This window comes from Giraffa tippelskirchi, chromosome 5 (genome assembly GCF_054371585.1).
Source record: "Giraffa tippelskirchi isolate mGirTip1 chromosome 5, T2T-mGirTip1v1.2.pri, whole genome shotgun sequence".
NCBI lineage: Eukaryota > Metazoa > Chordata > Mammalia > Artiodactyla > Giraffidae > Giraffa > Giraffa tippelskirchi.
In genome coordinates this window covers 20,898,329-20,918,627 of record NC_137279.1, presented here as the reverse complement: position 1 = coordinate 20,918,627, position 20,299 = coordinate 20,898,329, and the positions used below count along the sequence as shown (strand labels likewise).

General features: G+C 43.2%; 1 long non-coding RNA gene across 18 annotated transcripts in view; it reads right to left on the bottom strand.

Annotated features, from left to right (window-relative positions):
* Positions 1-20,299, bottom strand: part of LOC145507395 (uncharacterized) — a 721,493-nt gene that overhangs the window by 680,644 nt on the left and 20,550 nt on the right. For 9 of the 18 annotated variants that reach the window (XR_014054819.1, XR_014054810.1, XR_014054815.1 and 6 more), the window contains exon 1: positions 10,448-10,695. This is a non-coding gene — a long non-coding RNA (uncharacterized LOC145507395). Of the gene's footprint in view, positions 1-10,447; positions 10,696-13,678; positions 14,074-18,129; positions 18,383-19,574; positions 19,705-20,299 lie in introns of those variants that run through there. The other 9 variants (XR_014054811.1, XR_014054813.1, XR_014054814.1 and 6 more) reach the window with 4 other exon arrangements.

The window sequence follows — 20,299 nt, the reverse complement described above, 5'->3', positions numbered from 1 at the left end:
ACCTCTCCTCTGAACACCAGACTGAGTGCTCACAATTTCCACAGAGCTATCTAAGAGACATCTGAACTTTCATTTTTCCTCAACCTCCTCCCTCAGGCTTCCCCAGCTCAGCTCATGGCAACTTCATTCTTCAAGTTACTCAGGCCAAAAATCTTAGCACCCTTCACGATTCCTCTATTTCTCCCATGCACCATATTTAGTCCATCAGCAAATTCAATCAGCTCTTCATTCAAACTATATCCAGAATTTGACCGCTTCTCATAACCCCAATCCACCACCCTGATCCAGGCCACCATCATCCCTCACCTGAATTACTCAAAGGGCCTCCTAACTGGTGTCCTTGCTTCTGTCCTTCCCTGATGATGTGTATTTTCAATCCAACACTCAGGCTGACTACTTCACAAACTTTAACAGGTTACAACACCCCTTCCTCAAAACCCTGCCATAGCTTCCCCTTTTACTTAGAATGGAAGTCAGAGTCCCTGCGACAACCCAAACCCTAATGACTGCTCCTGCATGACCACTCTACCCACATCTCCCACCTCCTCCTTTTCCTCCCTAAGTTGCTGGTATGGATGGGTCCCTAGTGCCCACTTTTCATACTCAGCAAGCTGGGCCATCACATACACATATATAGGTTTGCATAGCACTTCTATGTGTGGCACATCAGCCTGTCATGTCTGTTAATGGACACGGTCTTGCTGAATGGCTTGCCAGTGTGTTGCTCCTGACCATGCCACCACCTACTATGCTGCAGCTGATATCATCCAGCATGGTTCTAGAAATGGTCAGAGTATGACAGGAGAGGAAGATGCCAGTGAGGTTCTGGATACAGCCCTTCCTGACACCGCTGACCATGTTCTAATTACAGAACCTTCTCACAATCATACATATCACATTATGAAACACTCACCATTGAGTCAGGCATTGAGCCAACCATTGGTCCAGTACTAAGTCCTAACCCTCTTTGGCCATACCACTACATACAGAGCACTTAAAATTCCTTGGATTTGTAGAACTTCACAGAGTCAGCTTACCATTCTACTTATTCTTGTATAAGTTTGTCTTCTTTACAAAGTCATAAGCTTCTGAAATCAGGAACCCTGTATTCGATTTGTGTATTTATCAGGTAACTTGACTGATGTCTGGTACACAGGGCATGTTCAATAAACATTTGCTGAGTTGAAAGTAATTGTGCATGAGTGATCAACCAGAAGTGGTGCCCTTTGAGAACCAACTTCACTAAAACAGTTCAGTGACACAAGTAAGCCACACACCAAGCTGGACTGAGATTCCAAAATGGAGCCCTGATTCCAAAATGGAGCCCTGAATCCAGAGGAAACTAGGATTCTCAGACTTCCACTAGAGGGCAGCACATTTGTTATACCAAGCCATAATCTGATGTCCAAACACTGGTCTGTGATGGCAGAAAATGTGCCCCAGCCCAATAGAAGGAAAACTGTGAAGAAAGCATTTATGGCTCCACACAATTTTTCTTTATTCCTCATCTGAGTCCTGAGACCTGTGATTTGGCTCCAATTTTTTATTTGTGGTTGTTTGTTTCAGATAGTAAAACTGTTCCTTTAAAATAATGGTGACTATATTGAACCTAAAAATAAATATCAAAAGACCCAAGTCCCTGAGTGAGAGCAATTATTGCAAAAGGACCAGCCAAGCTCAAAATAGCTGTGAACGGATTCAGGCCCAGGCAAGAGGAGCCAGCCTCCTGGCTGATCTGGAATCAATGTGACAAACCGAAATAGACAAAATTTTAAAATACTGAAAACAAACATACAGCAACAGTAAATATATTATGCAATGAACTGATGAACATCGCTCTTATTTGATCATTATTGACCACTGTCTCTTTGCAGTATTGTTAAGACACTTCACAAAATGGATAGAAAATGAGCATTCGACATGTGGGAGGGAAAAAGCAGAAGGAAGAGCTACTTAGAACTTCCAAGGGAAATAACACTAGGGTCCAATTTTGCAGTTAGATATAATAAGTCCCAGTAAGTAAGCAAATGAGAAGTAAGCCAAGCTGATGTGGCTTGATTTCAATTCTGTATTTGTTTGTTCTCTGATGCATTCAGAGAAAAAAGTGGCAAAATCATTCAGCAAATTTCAAGCCATTTTTACCACAAGTCTGCAGCAATTTCAGTACTGCCTTCCTCCACAAGATCTGCCTAGAGAATCACAAACATAACCTATATTTATCTTTCAAGAAACCTCTGGGTAAAAACAATTCTCTTAGAAAGTACAGCATCCAGGTACATACATTTCCCCTTGAGTGTTTCAATATCTATGTTGTACAAGTGATGCATTCCACCAGTAATTATTTTATCAATTATTTTTAAGTGTGTAATAGATTCTCATCATTCATGTATTCAATAAACATTTATTGAGCATCTATTGTATACCAGAAACTCTACCAAATGATATAAGTAAGAATATTAGTTTCTGTTCTCAAAAAGCTGAGAGTCTGGTGGAAGAATAAGGAGAGATGCAAGGGAAATTAAACAAGGTTAAGTCCTATGATTCATTAACACAAAGGACTGGCACTGAACCCAGCCTAGTGGGCAAGGGCTGTGACCAAAAACACTTTCTAGAGATAATGAAGATAGAGAGTAAAGGAGATATCCCTCAGCCAGGTGGATATGTTAGGACTGATGGAAAAATTAAAAGACTTGTTGCCATCTGCTTATCAATAGCAAAAATTGAAACTAACACTTGTCAAGAGCTTACTCTATGCCAGGCATTGAATGAGTACCTTGAATATTAGATCTTATTGGGGAGACACTGTTAATACATATGAAGCAATAAGATATCAACATAAGGTTGTAGTAAGAAGAATAAAGGCCCCCAAAGATGTCCATGCTTTTATCCCTGAAACTTTTGTGTTAAACTGTCACAAAATGGTCACATGGCAAAATGGACCTATTTACGTTTACTGATCCTAAAATAGGGCTCTGGATTTTCTGGGTGGGCCCAACATAATCACTTGGGCTCTTAAAAAGGGAAGAGAGGCAGAAGAGAAGGTCAGAATGATCTGATATAAGGAGTCCAGCAGCCATGGCTGGCTTTGAAGATGAAGGAAGGGAGCGATAAGCCTAACAATGTGGGCAACCTCTGAAAGTTGAGAACAACTTCCCAGCCACCAGCCAAAAAGGAAATGGTGACCTCAGCCCTACAACCAGAGGTACTTCAATCCTGCCAACAGTTTGAATGAGCCTAGAAGCAGATCATCTCACAGAGCCTGCCAATACACCTTCATTTCAGTCAGTCAGTCTGAGAAACCAGCCAAGCCCACTAGACTTCTGACCTAAAGATCAATGAGATAACAAACTTGTATTGTTATAAGCCACTAACTCCGTGGCAATTTGTTATGACAGCAATATAATACTGATAGAAGGGCATTATCTAAGTTAGAAAGTAAAACAAATGGGAAAACTATTACTACTGCACCTACTAAATGCCAAGAGCCTCTCAACTATCATTCCCTTTAGCTCTCATATGCATGTAAAGTTGATATTATTCTTCCCATTTCACAGATGACAAAATGGAAACACAGAGATTTTTCAATAATTTGAGTCACAGCTAATAAGCAGTAAAATTTGAGCCCATCTGTCAGATACCAATGCTTCCTGTTCCTTCCACTCTGCCATGCTGCTGGCAGGTAATTACTCTTTACATGTGTATATACTGGGTCATCAGGGCTTCCCAGGTGGTGCTAATAGTAAAGAACCCACCTGCGAATGCAGGAGACATAAAAGAGATGCAGGTTTGATCCCTGGGTCAGGAAGATGCTCTGGAAGAGGGCATGGCAACCCACTCCAGTATTCTTGCCTGGAGAATCCCAGACAGAGGAGCCTAGAGGACAGAGGTCCACAGGGTTGCAAAGAGTCGGACACGACTGAAGCAACTTAGCGTGCATGCGCGCGCACACACACACACACATACCAGGTCATAATGCTTTCTGTGCATTATCTTAATTGAACCCTAACGGTCTGTGAAGCAGGCAGGACAGAAATTCTTTTACTCTTTTAACTCAAATGAGGACACCCAATCTCAAAATAAATTATAAGCTATATGCATCCCAGGGTAAGAACACAGGCCTTCCAACTCCAGCACCCTGCCCTGACTCCACCACCTCAGGGGTGCCTAGTCCATAAATTACTCCCCTCCACATGAACTCAGTCCAGTCAAGTGTGCCTCAAACACACAGCCTGTTCCTACAAAGCAGCAGGAGAGGACCACTGTTCGGAGAGAAAATGTGGATGGGCTCTGGGAGGGAAATCAATACTTTAAGTGAAAATGAAACCTGTAGCTACACTGCAAGAGCTGTAGAAAGGTTCTCTGCTCCACTTAGGATGATAATTATCAGTAATTGCTGTAATGAGGCTTTGGTGCAAGGAGTCATATCTTCAGTGTCCTCTACAGCTGTGCCAGGGACAAGCGAGGATGCTTTAAGTGTCTCATTTTTACTCAATTATCTAATATGAGTTCCCAAGAGTTCCTAGAGTCACTTTGTGCCCTGCACTTTAGCAAAATCTCATTTTGGAGAAGCCTCCAAAGAAATCTGCTTTATCTGTAGCAGATTCCATTTACCCATAGGTCTTTCTGTAAAGCCTCTGTGGTCCAGGCAGGGTGCTAGGTACCAGTAACACTGGTTCTTTGCCCTCATGGGGCTTATACTCTATCAGGAAGAGAAGCACCAAGCAAGTTAGTAAATGAGTAGAACTATATTTGAAAGATATAGCACAGGTAACAAATAGAACCTGAGATGGATGGGAGGTGTCTATTTTAAAGGCCCAAAGGAGCGAGGTTCTGCTCACAAGGATGAAAAGCCTGGAGCAATAGGGCTTCTGCACACCTGATTCAGAGAGCTGCCTTACAGGGTAATCTCTGTGAGCCACACCCTGTGAGGGGCAAGATCTAAAACAATAGTGAGATCCTTAATATTAGAGCCTGGTGCTACAGGGAGGTGGGGGATAAAAGGTCTAAGTGATTCAGTCCCTATAAAATATACCTGATCTGCTTCTCATCCCTTACTGTATGAAGCTGGGCTATTTACTTAACCTCTCTGGGCCTCAGTTTCTTCTCAGGGTTATGTCAATGCATATAAATCACTGGATAGTATTCAACATGTAGGATATGCTCAGGAGATACAAATCATGCCTGGTACATAGTTATCACATGATAAATATTAGCTGCTTTGAGGGTGTGTCTGCTCTGGAAAGTGAAGAGAACTAATCTTCCACTCACTAGGTCCACTGTAAAAATATATATATATATGTTTGTCCTGGTCATAGCAAAAACCCTCTTCCAACCACACAAGAGAAGACTCTACACATGGGCATCACCAGATGGTTAACACCGAAATCAGATTGATTATATTCTTTGCAGCCAAAGGCAGAGAAGCTCTATACAGTCAGCAAAAACAAGACTGGGAGCTGATTGTGGCTCAGATCATGAACTCCTTACTGGCAAATTCAGACTTAAATTGAAGAAAGTAGGGAAAACCACTAGACCATTCAGGCATGCCCTATATCAAATCCCTTACAATTATACAGTGGAAGTGAGAAACAGATTTAAGGGACTAGATCTATTAGACAGAGTGCCTCATGAACTATAGATGGAGGTTCGTGACATTGTATAGGAGACAGGGAGCAAGACCATCCCCAAGAAAAAGAAATGCAAAAAAGCAAAATGGTTGTCTGAGGAGGCCTTACAAATAGCTGTGAAAAGAAGAGAAGAAAAAACAAAGGAGAAAAGGAAAGATATACCCATTTGAATGCAGAGTTCCAAAGAATAGCAAGGAGAGATGAGAAAGCCTTCCTCAGTGATCAGTGCGAAGAAATAGAGGAAAACAATAGAATGGGAAAGACTAGAGATCTCTGCAAGAAAATTAGAGATACCAAGGGAACGTTTCATGCAAAGATGGGCTCCATAAAGGACAGAAATGGTATGGACCTAAGAGAAGCAGAAGATATTATGAGGTGGCAAGAATACACAGAAGAACTGTACAATAAAGATCTTCACGACCCAGTTAATCACGATGGTGTGATCACTCACCTAGAGCCAGACATCCTGGAATGTGAAGTCAAGTGGGCCTTAGAAAGCATCACTATGAACAAAGCTAGTGGAGTTGATGGAATTCCAGTTGAGCTATTTCAAATCCTGAAAGATGATGCTGTGAAAGTGTTGCACTCGATATGCCAGCAAATTTGGAAAACCCAGCAGTGGCCACAGGACTGGGAAAGTCAGTTTTCATCTCAATGGCAAAGAAAGGCAATGCCAGAGAATGCTCTAACTACCACACAATTGCACTCGTCTCACACGCTAGTAAAGTAATGCTCAAAATTCTCCAAGTCAGGCTTAAGCAGTACGTAAACCCCCAGATGTTCAAGCTGGTTTTAGAAAAGGCAGAGGAACCAGAGATCAAATTACCAACATCTGTTGGATTATCGAAAAAGCAAGAGAGTTCCAGAAAAACATCTATTTCTGCTTTATTGACTATGCCAAAGCCTTTGACTGTGTGGATCACCACAACTGTGGAAAATTCTGAAAGAGATGGGAATACCAGACCACCTCACCCACCTCTTGAGAAATCTGTATGCAGGTCAGGAATCAACAGTTAGAACTGGACATGGAACAACAGACTGGTTCCAAACAAGAAAAGGAGTACGTCACCCTGCTTATTTAATTTATATGCAGAGTACGTCAGGGGAAATGTACAGGATGAAGTACAAGCTGGAATCAACATTGCCAGGAGAAATATCAATAACCTCAGATATGCAGATGAAACTACTCTTACAGCAGAAAGTGAGGAAGAACTGAAGAGCCTCTTGATGAAAGTGAAAGAAGAGAGTGAAAAAGTTGGCTTCAAGCTCAACATTCAGAAAACTAAGATCATGGCATCTGGTCCCATCACTTCATGGCAAATAGATGTGGAAACAGTGGCAGACTTTATTTTTGGGGGGCTCCAGAATCACTGCAGATGGTGATTGCAGCCATGAAATTAAAAGATGCTTACTCCTTGGAAGAAAAGTTATGACCAACCTAGACAGCATATTAAAAAGCAGAGACATTACTTTGCCAACAAAGGTCCATCTAGTCAAGGCTATGGTTTTCCCTGTAGTCATGTATGGATGTGAGAGTCGGACTATAAAGAAAGCTGAGCACCAAAGAATTGATGCTTTTGAACTGTGGTGTTGGAGAAGACTCTTGAGAGTCCCTTGGACTGCAAGGAGATCCAACCAGTCCATCCTAAAGGAGATCAGTCCTGAATATTCATTGGTAGGACTGATGCTGAAGCTGAGACTCCAATACTTTGGCCACCTGATGTGAAGAACTGACTTATTTGAAAAGACTCTGATGCTAGCAAAGATTGAAGGCAGGAGGAGAAGGGGACGACAGAGGATGAGATGGTTGGATGGCATCACTGACTCAACAGACATGAGTTTGAGTAAACTCCAGGAGTTGGTAATGGACAGGGAGGCCTGGTGTGCTGCAGTCCATGGGGTCGCAAAGAGTTGGACACGACTGAGCGACTGAACTGATATCTATATAGATATATAGATACATACATATACACCTCTTACTACCATTACTGCCCTCATAAAATCATGCTTACTGCTATGGGTGAAATTGAGCCCCCCAGAAGCAGTATGTTGAAGTCCCAACCATGCCCACTCATATCTGAGAATTTGACTTTATTTGGACATAGAGTCATTGCAGATGTAATTAGTTAAGAGGAGTTCATACCAGAGCAGAGTGGGTCCCAAATCCAACATGACTGATGTCCTTATACAAAGAGCAAATTTGGACACAGTCACAACCATGTGTAGAGGGAAGACAATGTGAAGATACTGGGAGAAGATGATATCAATGAATCTAGGAAAGGGGCCTGGAACAGACTCTTGCTCACTGCCTCAGAAGGAATCCACCCTGCCAGCACCTTGACTTCAGAGTTTCAGCCTCCAGAACCATGGAGGACAAGTTTCTATTGTTAAGCCACCCAGTTTGTGGTACTCTGCAGCCCTGGCAAACTAACACATACTCCTTAAGGGTAAGATGTGTATAGTGTTTAACTCGTAGTGCCCAGCATCCAGTATTAAGTGAAGGAATAAATGAATAAATATCTAGTATGGTGGCTTGCAGGCTTCCTTGGTGGCTCAGATGGTAAGGAATCCACCTGCAATGCAGGAGACCTGGGTTGGCTCCCTGGCTTGGGAAGATTTTCTGGAGGAGGAAATGTCTACCCTCTCCACTATTCTTGCCTGGAAAATCCCATGGAGAGAGGAGTCTGGCAGGCAATAGTCCATGGGGTCATAAAGAGTTGGAAATGACTGAGCAACTAACAAACACACATACACACACACGGTGCTCATATTGCCGGCAAGAAATGCCAGAGGAGACCTGTTTAAGACCTATAACCAGATAGCTGCTGTGGTGAAGATGTGGCTGACAGTCTGGGATCAACCAAATATGGGATTGGCTGTCTCTAACCAAGACACAAGCAAGTGCTTGACACTATGATGAAGAGGAAGTCCCTGGAGGTGCCAGTTGTCAGGGGACACAGCTGTTTCCAAAAAGCCTATGGGGCTGTGTGCCTGGACCTGAGGTCTGTGCCTGGGAGCAGGCCCCCTCCTCACACCGGCTAGGAACAGGCCTCTGTCCCTCATGAGGGAAGCCAGCAAGAACAGGCAGCACCAGCATCAATGGAAAAGTCCATGGAGCCCATAGGGTGTGCAAAGAGAGTCTCAGACAAGGGAAGTTCTAGAAGCCTGCCGCACAATCTCAGAGGCCAAAGGGGATGTGGGCTCACACCTGGGAAATGCCATGAGAATTCAAGGGCAGCTCAATTCTGAGTCCACTCACCTGGGAAAGGACAAACAGGAGGCCTCCCTCTCCCAGGAGGCATGGAAGATAAGGGCTAGGCTGGGGGGTGGCCAAGACCCAAATAGAGAGAAGGATGAGGAGCTGCAAGTCAGGGTGGGTGGAGCAACAGGAGTTAAGATGATCATTCTCTAGAGCAAAGAAGATGGGAGAGAAAAGAATTTTCACAATTGAACTATTCTAATTGACTGCTGACTCCACACTGTTCAGATCCACCAGGTAATCGCTCAGTCTTCCATCGCGTTTCATCTGTGGAGCTGGAGCAGCTCCTTGAAGGGGGGAAGGTGGGCTTAAGAAATGATTAGGGGAAATCACTCCTTGCAGGCCTTCAGTTCCTCTTGTTAAAAATGGTGCCAGGAAAATCATAATTAAAATAGGAATGTGGTGAATAACAAGCACCCCTTTCCTTGAATGTGAAATAAATTTTAACTACCTTAGCTAGAGAACCCAACACATTCGACCTTCCAATCAGGGTAAGCAGAGTTTTCTATCAGCATGAAATAGAAACTATAAATCAAATGTTTCATATCTAAAGTCCAAGCCGACTCTAGTGAGTAAAATTCCACTCTCCAACAGTCATTTTTTTTCCTTTTACTGGCTGGCTATCACACTTCCTTGACTCTGGAACTATATGGATACTGTTTCTTCATCTTAAATCTGTGAAACTACGTTCAAGAGCAATAGTCTTGACTACTTGTGACATACTATCCAAGATAAAGAAGCTGGTCAGTAATAAACACACCTTTGTGTGAGATTCTATCAAGCGGGAACAGTTGAGATGAAATCTTTGGGAGGGAGGAGGTAGGGAGAGAGAAAGGGGATGTGGTGTGATTGGAAGCGGGCTGCAGAGAGATTCTGGAGAAGGCAGCAGAGAGCAATGTGAGTGCAAATGCATTTTGGAGAAGGGTTTACATTGATAATCTAATTCTCCTGATTCAAGAACAATAAAAATTTTCCTTCCTGGAGCCTACATTTTCCCTGATATCCCCAAACTCCACAGGGACATCCGTTGCTGAAGGAAAGCTTAGACCCTGAAGGAAGCACGCTGCCTCTACAAACCAGGTATCTTTTCTAGGATGCTTCTGCTAACCAGGGAGCACTCAGAGCTATTTGGCTAACTGAGAGTCTGGTCCTATTGAAACTACAAGCGGATCGTCCCTCGGCAGTTAGGTTGAGGGCAAGATGTATATGTTCCCGTGGTCACAGACACACTCTCCAAACTCTCCAGAGGCTCCCAGAACTCTCCAGTGACTCTTTGATCATCTTAACGGGCTTGTTAGAGAGCAACAGTGAGAGTCCCGGAGAGCTGTGCAGCCGGCGCTGCTGTGGGAGCCGGGTCTCCAGAGGATGCTGCCCCCCTCGCGGGAGGTGTGGAGCCTTCCGCGGACCCAGCTCAGCGCTTCCAAGGAGACCACCTCTGGGGCGCCCTATCCCCTCCCACACACCCTCCCCTTGGTACCTAGTCTCAGGTTATAGGAAATCTCAAAATTACAGCTCTGAGGCCGCTGAAAGTTCAGTGCCCGTTCCAGTTACCACAGCTTACCTCCTCTCTGCAGCCAAGCTTCCAGCTTCCTCCCTGCCCCTGGGTGGGGATGTCTTCACTCCAAGCTTAGCGAGGTCTCTGGAAAATAACCCTGGCAACCTGAAGGGTGACGGACATTTCCACACTCCTTCAGGATAGACTTGTGGTTTTATGCCTTTGGTCAACCACACACCAAGGTTTCTGGTAGGTAGCACCCGCCCTTCCCATCTACAGACGCCTTAGGCCCACGCTTCTCACCCCCGAGTTCTATGAAAATCACCTGGGGAGGATTTGAAAAGATAATTGCCAACACCCAGGCTCCTCCCCCAGGGAGTCTGATTTGATTGTTCTGAGTTGAGGCCCAACCAGGCAGCCACATGTTTCAAAACCTCCCCAGGTGATTCTAAAGTGCAGCCAGGGTGGGTTACCAGATTGGCCTCCAGGCCCTCCGGGGCCATCTTTGCAAGGATGGACAACTGAGCCAAGAGAATGCCTGACAAAGGTGGTTTCACTTATCACTTGATTTTCTGAATAACTTAGAGAGTAAACTTAAATCTGGAATCTGAAGGTCACAGAGGTCGTCCCCAATGTATGAACTAGAATATAAACCATCTATTTATTCAGATGAGACAAATATTTGTTGAAGGCCTACTACGCCTTGCGAGGAACTAAAACAGAAGCAAGTGTATCAAACAGTTTCTCCATATACTTGGTTCTCCCTTCTGCCCCTTCATACTTGGAAACCTAATTTCCTGTTTTGAGTTCATTCTCCCTCTCTCGTTCAACTTTTAGATGTAACATATATATATTTACTTATAAATCTCAGTTCATGCTTCTCAATGAATAGGGAACCTCCGACATATTCCTCAGGTTCATGTAATTTGAATAGGGGGAAACACCCACATCGAGAATGAACAAACCTCATGGACTCTCCTTTTAAGACTCTTCATCTCCTGATTAAATTTCTATTATAATAGCCTAAGGATCTAATGGTAAATATTCAAGAAGCCCAAATAAAAGACCTTTTCTACTCTCTGCTCTACCCTTCCTAATGTTACGTTTTTACCAAGCTGTCAGGAAAAATATGATCATGAAACTCCCCAACCAGATTCTTACGTATGCCTGAAACCTTGAGGGCAAGGGAGGAAAATCCTGCTGCAGCTAACACTCTCATACCAGAGCCTAGAAGACCAAAGGCAACCTAGGACCACAAGCGAGAGTGGCCCTTGTACATCAGTAGTCACTCTGCCTCTGTGCTTCTGCTCTGCCTCCCGCCTGCTCCACCATCATCCCCGATTTCAGTTCTGTCTGTACTTGCCTTCCCCACTAGACTGTAGCTGAGCCACAAGCTGCGACTTGTTCATCCCTGTCTTCCCATCCCCCAGTAGCTGTATATAACAATAGTTCACATGTATTGAGCACTTACTATGTGCCAGGCACTGTCCTAGATGCTTCCCATATACTATCTCATTTAGTCTCCAACCTTATGTGATTAATACTTTTACTATCCCATTATATAGAGTTAAAACTGGAATACAGACTTTAAGCAACTTGCTCACATGTACACAGGACCTAGGAGGCAGAGGCTGGGTCACATCCAGGTCATCTAGCTGCAGATTCTCCTCTCTTAGCCACTACTATACCTTGCTGGAAGTTGGATAAATCAACACAGTTGTTTCCAAGGTCTTTATTTGGTAGAGGCAGCTATAGTACTTAATAGATAGGCAACCTTGAGAAAATTACTGAGTCTAAATCTCAATTTCCTCCTAGAAAATGAGAGTAAAAGTAACACAAAGCTCATGGGGTTAGCATGATGATGAAATTAGATATCATATATAAGGTGCTGAGCACAGTGTCAGGAACTTAGTAATTATTTTAAAAGCTAGATGCTGCTGCTTGCTGTTTGGTACCTCAGTCTCTGTCAGTAGAAACATCTCACGTTACTCCCCAATCTGAGTGGTATCACCTCTCCCTATAAGCATCGTGGGCAGTAGCCACTGATTATTTTATAACTTTATTTAGATATTATTCACATCCACTCACCCATTTAAAGTGTACAATTCAGTGGTTTTTAGTATATTCACAGAGCTGTACAACTATCATCACAATCAATTTTAAAGCCAATTCAGAATTTAGAAGCAATTGAGAGGCAAACAGAATCAATTCTGGGGGATTTTTTTTCATCACCCAAAACTGAAACTTTGGAACCATTATAAGTCACTCTCCATTGCCCCCAAGCGCTCTCCCTACAGCCACTGACAACCACTAATCTATTTTCTCTACATTCGGGACATGTTGTATAAACAGAGTCATGCAATCTATGTTCCTTCATGACTGACTTCTTTTACTTAACGAAATGTTTTTAAGGTTCATCCAGGCTCAGCCTATAGCAAAACTTCATTTCTTCTTACGGTCAAATAATAGTCCATTATACAAATGGACCACATTTTATCTATTCATTCACTAGCTAAAGAATATTTGGGTTGTTTCTACTTTTTGGCTGTTATGAGTAATGCTGCTATAAACATTGGTGTATAAGTTTTTGTGTGGACATATGTTTTTACTTCTCTTAGGGACATACTTAAAAATGAAATTGCTGGGTCATATGTTAACTCTGTCCTTGGAGTAGGAAAATGGCAACCCGCTCCAGTATTCTTGCCTGGAAAATTCCATGGACAGAGGAGCCTGGGGGGCTACAGTCCAAGGGGTTGCAAAGAGTTGGGCATGACTGAGCACACACACACAGTAACTCTATGTTTAACCTTTTGAGGAACTGCCAGACTGTTTTCTAAAGTGAACAGCCACTAATCTTGCACTTGCTTCTAGGTGACCTGAAATAAGTCACTTAACCTCAGTAAGCTTGAATTTCCTTATCTGTAAAATGAGGATATATCCCAGAAGAGATCTTGTAAGTAGAGGGTCATCACTGCCTGACATCCAGTAGGTATTTAGCAAAAGGCAGGTATTCTGTTGTCCCTGGCAAATGGTTCCCTGACTGCTCCTCCCTCTCCAGTTTGGATTCAAAACATAAAGCCTGTGCCATGGAAGGTTTGAGTGCAGCCTAATGGAGGTGTGACATAGAGAAAATCAGAGTACAAAGTCATACCACCTCTCTGAATCAGGTCCCAGGTTTCTAAAATAAAGAACAAATAAACAAACAGATGAATCTCAACTCATGTGTGCATGTTCTCTTTGCTTCTATAAATTGGACTTCTGCCCAGAAACCACAACAAGTAAAGAAGAAATCAATAATCCAAGTTTTGTATGCTAATGTAATTTGGTGAAAAATGTACTACAATGAGCTCAGTTAGAACAACATTCTTTAGATTGCTAGAGTTTCTTACAGGCCACATCTCCAGAAAGACCTACAAAAATGAGATTTAGCAAAACCATTGTCCACGTGGATCTGAGCAATATAGAGACGTGTGAGTCAGTCCCCAGTCCCATCGTGCTGAAGCCTTGATTAGCATTTCTGTTTCTGGCAGAAAAGACTGACAGTCAGTCAATCAGTCCCAAATAACAATAATATAGCTCTGCAAAAGAGAAACTTCCACTCTTAGGGGAGTTATTGTTATTCAGGGTAAAAAATATCCCCTGGGCAGATTCACTCCAATGCAGAAGTTGGTTTCAGTGTTACTTTGCAAAACCTGGGGGGAGAAAAAAAAAACAGAAAAAGTTGTTCATGCAATATTTCACATTGTGAGAAGATTTGCTTTAGGGACAATAGGCATGATGTTTGGAGAGACCTCTCCTAGCAAATGAGAAAACAGAGGGATTTCTATCTTTAACTGAAAAAATAGTAAGAGGAGAGACTTGAAGACTGAACACAAGCGAGGCTGCCCCATTGTTGCGGCTCCCTGTGGAGGTGGGGGGTTACACACACAGGAGATGAAGCCACAGTCCCAGGCTTTCTTCCACCAGCTCCAGCTTCTGGCTCCCTCTGCAGTAATGCTAATTATGGGGTAAGAAAAACTAATCTTTTCTTTTTCTGAAGACATTAATCAAACCTATCAAAGAAGTACCAAAAAGAAAAAAGACAAACTTTCAACTAGGGATTACAAAGAAAGATTTAAAAGAAAAAAAAAATAGGATTTGCTTACTATTAGCCATGGGAAGGTTAAGAAGAAACATGATAATTGAGGAAAAGCCACTTGGGATGTTCTACATGCATTTTATACACCAAAAAAAACAACAAAAAAAAATCGTGTAAACTGAGTATCATAACCTGCACTCACTTGTCACTGAGTAAAAAATATATATGCCAGAAAAATACACTGACAGCTCTCAGATGTAATATTGCTTGTTTTGAGGCTGAGTTTTATATGAAGCAGGTGTGGCGTTGAGCCCTTCAGTTACCAAAATGACCTCTTCCAGGAGTCCTGAGAGGCCTGGACCCCAGCAGCCACCACCAGAAGGAACTGGGGAAGGAGATGGTTTATCTGACCTCAGAGCCAGAAAACAAGTACAGTGACATTACTGAATGAAACTGGGGCATGGGGGTGGCGGAATTTTTCCTGAAATACTGTGGCTCTGGATCAAAAGAAAATAATGCAAAATTTAGTCTCTAAATGTAAAATGCTCTTTCTATCCTCCAGGGCTTTGTTTAGGTTGTTCCTTCTGTCCTACCCCAGGCTAGTCTACCGTTCCTCCCGTGGTCCTTTCACAGAGGCCACTTCCTGCTGCCTGTGTTCCCCAGCTCCCAAGGCCCCGTATGTGACCCCATGAACTTGCGCAGCTCCCTATAATCACCTCTTCATAGAAACTGCCTGTTTACTTCTCCAGCTGCCTGGCTTGAATGTAAGTCCCTAAAAGAAACAGAAAAGCCCCATCGTGTTCACAGGGTATACTCAGGGCCCATACAATGTGTGGCACATAGAAGGGCTCAATAACTTCACCAAATTCTCTAGCTGAGTGAAAGAAATAGAGCATCTGAACCCAGAAGTGAAGCAAACCCTGAAACTGCCCACCAGCCAAGGTCAATCAGGTCAAGTACTGGGGGAGGGTGGAGCCTCAGAAGGACAGTCAGGGAGAAAACCATTCAAGGACAAGATATCCCCCCCTCCCACCTCCGCCAGTCTTTCTTTTCAGAATCTGTGGCTTCTTATTGTGTCTTAGAGCAAAGAAGCCTCTTGATTGTTACATTTAAAAAGTCAAAAGCCCTTTGCAACTGTATTGTTATTACACAAGGAGCATAGATCCTGACTACAGATTAGTAGAACAAAGGCAGATGGACCTGAGTTTAAATCCCAACTTTGCTACCAACTAAGCAAAGAGGTAAATCACTTAATCTATCTCTACCTCAGTTTTCTTCTCTGCAAAACAGTGATAATAACTGTGTTGCAGAATCATGGTGATTAGATTAAGTAATGAAAGGCATTGTACTGAGGGCTATTTGTTAGTGATGGATGTGTGTGATGATGTGTTTCAGCAACATTGAAAGGTAAGATTCCCAAATGTTTACTAAATTTGTTCCTGTTGTGTCAGGCATTATAAAGAAACGTAGGCTATATTTCTTGCCTTCAGGGAGGTCATAGTGCACTGAATTCAACAGACACAGGAGCAGCTGCAGCACAGAGAGGTTAAGACACATGCCCAAGGCTCCCATGTGGCAGAAGCAGGATAAAAATCTAGTCTAGTGATGCCCAGACAGTGCTCTTTCCAATAGCTCACATTCCATGAGGAAGAGGAAAAGGCACATTTCTTTACTGCTGTGCACCCTGCATGGAAGGTAAATAAAAGAAAAAATACAATAAAATAAAAATACTGTACTCATCGGATGGGGTTTTAGTCTGTTAAGGCTCCCATAACAATATGCCACAGATTGGGTGGATTGTAAACAACAGAAATTTATTTTTCACAGTTCTGAAGGCCGGGAAGTCCAAGATCAAGGTGCCAATAGTATCTGGTAAGAACCCAATTCATAGACATTGCCTTCTGGCTGTGTCTCCACATGGCAGAGGGATGGGAGATCACTCTGGGATCTTCCGTAGAAGAGCAGCAATCCCATTGAAGAGGGTTCTACCTTCATGATCTCATCAGCCACTAGGGCCCCTTCTCTGAATACCACCACTTTGAGGGTAAGGATTTCAACCTATGAATATTGAACAGACACAAATATCCAATGCATAGCATATGGTAAGTAGAGTGCTTCCTAGTACAGATGCATTGAGGATTTTTATCAAAAAAAAAAAAAAGAAAGAGGTTTAGAAAAAAAATTTCAAGAATTGTATTTAACAGTGTTGCCCCATGGATCACCCAGAGCAGAAAATCTGGATCAGTGAAGGTCAAGGAGCTATTTTTCAGCAGTAGAAGGAAATAGAGATAGGTTTCCATTTTTTCCTTAATCATGACTCTTCTTTCAAACAACTAAACAAACAAACAAACACTACCTGTTGCAAAAACTCTTCCACACTCTGACAGGATAAAAATTATGTGTGAAGTAAACAAAATTACTCATTAACATCCCCTACCCATTCAACCTGCCACCCACCAAAAGATTAATCCTTATAATCGCAGGGTCCCCTGTTGAATATGTAGAGATAGGGTGCTCGGATATGGGTTTGGGGGAAATAAATTACTCTGCATAAGAAAGGGAGAACTATTGAGAGGGGTTCTAGGAAAATTCCCAGCCTACAGTCCTCTTCACAAATACAGTGTCTACTTCTTAGGCATTGACTCAATGGTGCTCAGACATGCTCCTTCCCTGTAGGTCACAATACACTAGGTGCTCTTGTGTGTTTTGTGTTTTAAATGAGGAAGCACACTTGGGAGATGAAACCATCACCTATAAAGGCAATGGGGGAAATTCGTTTTTAGGGTGACAGAAGGCTGAGCACACAACTTGGCAGAAACAGGAAAGGAGACTAATACAATTTGATGAAGAACGGGGAGAATTCAGTGAAGTTGGGAAGGCTACGCTAGGCTTCTGGGGAGCTGTATAAGGGCAGAAAGACAAGTTGAGAAAGGGCCCGACAGAGGAAGAAGGGAGTTTTCTGGAGGAATAACAGGGTCAGGCAGGCTTGGGCCTCCATCAGAATTTTACTAAAGGCAAAACGTGGGTGAGGGAGAACCTGACCAGAATCAGAAGACATGAATTTTCATCCTAGCTGTGCTCCAAGCTTGCTGTTGGACCTTAGTTGGACAAGTCACCAAACCTCCTCAAATTCTGTCATTCTCTCACTTGGGCAATAGTTGCTTCACAGCAATGATGACTTAGTGCCACTGAAAGTGGCCTGCATACCACGCAGGGATCTCAGGAGTGTGGCCTGGAGTGCAGCTTCCAAGTTGTTTCTCAACCACCATCTCCACTTTGTGGGAGGCCCGCACCCTCTTCAGGGGACATGATCCTGTTAGGGACATTTAATGGAGGTAATCTTGTTCAGGCTTCAGAAGTAGGAGAGCAGGCCTTTGACTAACTTCTGACCCTGGCTGGACTGTATGCCAGCCTGCAAGCACACCAGTTGTTACCAGCAAGCCAAGTGGCATTTTAGATAAGAAAGGGAGAGGGTCCTGGAATTTCTGGAGCCCCAGGGACCTGGTCAGTTCTTCAGGGTCTGGAAAATCTTATGACTCACAAGATGAAACAAACAGCATTGTAAAAGCTAAAGAAAAACCAGAGCTGCATTTTTGCATGCAAACAGATGACGACATTTGCAGCCTAAGGTTATAAGCGGGAGCCCCAAAACTGCCATGTGAAGTCTCACCTGTGAGTTGGATGTACCAACCAGGACCTCTTCCATTTGGGACTCCAGATTGCTGTTTCTCGGGACTTCCCAATGCTGTTCAAGTCTAGGTGTAGGTTTCAACCCAATGTGGTGCTGCAATATCTCTCTCTACTGTTTCTGTTTTCTTTTAAAGACTGTATATTGAAATCAAGTCCAATAATCCTCTCTTAAATATTGACATTTTCATTGTGTGTGTAACAAGTGGTTTCTATTCTTAACGAATCCTTCGAACCTAAAATGGAAGTAAAACTTTTGACAAAACAGATTTGTATCTCAGGCTTTGTTTTCTTCCCAGGTGGCACTAGTGGTAAAGAATCCACCTACCAATGCAGGAGACACAGAAGATACAGGTTCGATCCCTGACTTGGCAAGATCCCCTGGAGGAGGAAATGGCAACCCACTCCAGTATTCTTGCCTGGAGAATCCCATGGACAGAGGAGCCTGGCAGGCTACAGTCCATGGGGTCACAAAGAGTCGGACACGTCTGAGTGACTGAACATACACATACACATGTGTTTGCTTGGGGCCCAATAATCTCATCTTTGTTTTTAGAATCTTTTCAGAATGTACTTGAACATATTGATTTCCTTTCCTAGATAAGAGAGATGCTGGGTAGAGAGCAGACTTGGCACTCTGCAGAACTAATTGTCAAGTCACCCTTGTTCTAGCCTTGGTTGTGTGAAGCCACAGTCTCCTTTTGATGGAGTTTCCTTATCCTTAAATGAGAGGGTTGGAACTGACAATCTTTAAGGTCCCTTCAGGCTCCAAAGTTCAATGGTCCCTTGAAAGACCACTCCTGAGGCTATCCTACCAGTCCAGAGTTCCAGCATTTTCTATTGCCCAATTAGCAGCATTTATCTAACTTTTTTTGGTCAGGTATGTGCTTCTATTCCAGGCATTCTGAGCCAATTCTGCAAATCAGACTTCTTGGAAGACTCAAATGTTTTAAACCATCTTCAAACATAAGACATCAAATGTACCATTTTCCCTTCATCCACCAACTTTGTACTTTTATCCGAAAAAAAGGAGGTACTGAGTCCATCTGGCATGATTTACCTTGAATAAAAGCCCATCTGCTTATTATTTCTAATTTCATTGTCCTCTAGAATGTTTACAGAAGTTTCTTTCAATATTTATTGCGCTATGTTTCTAATTACTGATCCAAACCATCCACGCAGACTTGGTGGGGTACCATGCAAGGATGTAGGTGTCTTTCTCCTTTTCATCTCCACAGTTCTTTACTCTGGAGGCACAATGTGGCCCTTGGCCATCATTACACCCCCCTGGTGTAACACTGCAGCGATGGATTCTGACAATCAGTTCCTTTATCTTGAGTCTCCCTAGGGCTTGCCAAGGAAGCTGCCTCTGATGAATTTTGCCTGCCTTGACACCATTATTGTCATAGCAAGGATGGAGATAATTACCTGGTTTATTATCCTGAGGCTGGCTTCATCCGGCCCGTGATCACTGGAAACAGAAGGCTTATCTCTGTCTTCAGGAGTCCTGAAGAGATGGCTAAGAGATTCACATTTCTCAAATTACTGAAAGACATTTCTGAAAGACAAGGATGGAGGCATTTCCAACCAAATCCTTTTCAAAATACTTCCCTAAAAATCAAAAAATGCTAAAAACTGTTTTAAATTAACCCTTTTCTCCCCAAATGAGCTCCCATTTCTGATTTCCCCAGTTCTGTTATGATGCTTTACTTTTCTCATCCCATGGCACTATCACTGCCCACAATCAAGCACGTTCTGTTACTCCTTCTTTGTAGCATCTTGATGCCTTTTCCATCTGTCCCTGACTTCCCGTCCCCTCTCCATCATCTAATTTCAGCCCCATATCACATGGTCTCCATTCCTGCAGGACTTCCTATCTCTCAGTCTCTCCTCCACCCCATTCAACAAGCACATGACTCCAGAACATAAAATATTGATTTCATCACTGTCCAACTCAGCAATATGCTATGAGTGCCTTTGGCCTTCAGGATTCCATGCTCTCGCTGACTCACAGGAGGTCTCCACAACTGAGCCTCACAGCCCCCAGCTGGCTGTGTATGCCATAGCTGCACCACGAATCCTCTTTCCAGCCCCACAGGGAGTGCTGGGCCCTCTCTGAGCTGCATACTCAGCTTTTGTTCACACACCAACTT